This window comes from Bison bison, unplaced genomic scaffold (genome assembly GCF_000754665.1).
Source record: "Bison bison bison isolate TAMUID 2011002044 unplaced genomic scaffold, Bison_UMD1.0 scf7180017864238, whole genome shotgun sequence".
Taxonomy (NCBI): Eukaryota; Metazoa; Chordata; class Mammalia; order Artiodactyla; family Bovidae; genus Bison; species Bison bison.
This window is the reverse complement of record NW_011494810.1, coordinates 2779611-2780367: the sequence shown is the minus strand read 5'-3', so window position 1 is coordinate 2780367 and position 757 is coordinate 2779611. Positions and strand designations below refer to the sequence as shown.

The 757-nt window shown below is 72.8% G+C and overlaps 1 protein-coding gene across 1 annotated transcript in view; it reads left to right on the top strand.

Moving 5' to 3' along the window:
- The first annotated feature begins 97 nt into the window (after positions 1–97).
- Positions 98–757, top strand: part of NSD1 (nuclear receptor binding SET domain protein 1) — a 153833-nt gene continuing 153173 nt past the window's right edge. The window contains exon 1 of the mRNA XM_010846564.1: positions 98–421. The gene's annotated coding sequence lies outside the window, so the exon portion shown is untranslated. The remainder of the gene's footprint in view (positions 422–757) is intronic.

Sequence of the window (757 nt, the reverse complement as noted above, 5' to 3'; positions counted from 1 at the left end):
GCCCGGGCGGGTACCCCGCCCCGACCCAGCTCCCGGGAGCCGCTCACCCCGCACGGCCGGGCAGGGGGAGGAAGAGGAATGGAGGGAGGGGGAAGGAAAGGGATGGTGGGTGAGGGGCTGTGGGGACCGCAGGGCTGAGTCCCCGGCCTGTCTGCGCTGCTCTAGGGCGGCTGCCTTTGGTGCCTGGGACGAGCCAGCCTCCGGCCTCGCAGGCGTCGGGCCTGCGGCAGAAGGGAGCCCTGGGGCTGCACAGGCTTGGCTCGGGGAGGCAGACCCGAGCTGCTGCCTCCATTTTGTTTCCTGCTCTGCTTGGTCTGTGGTGGTGGTGATGTGGGCTTGGGGTGCGGCCCGGCAGGGGGTTCACCTGCGGCCGCGCCTGCTCGGGGTTTGAGGCCTCGAAGACCCCAGCCCAAGCCCCCAGGTGAGCCCCGCGGTAGGAGGGGGGTTGCCTTGGTCTCGAGCCCGAGCCGAGCGGGCTGAAGGCAGGTGCCCAGTGGATAGGGAACCCGGGCTGTAACCTAAGATGGAGGCCGGGACTGACGCGGGCCCGAGCGGGGCTGGCGGGGCGGTCGGACAGGCCTCAGCCCAGCCAGGTGCCGCCGGGGCTGGGGCTCCAGACCGGTAGGGTTCTGGAAACGTGTGCAGCCCGGGGCCGGCGCAGCTCCCCGAGGTAGGTGAGGGGATCGGAGTGCCACCCACGACGCCCGCAGGCCCCGACACTCCGGGGAGGCGCGCGAGGCCCCTGGGGAGCCCGCCT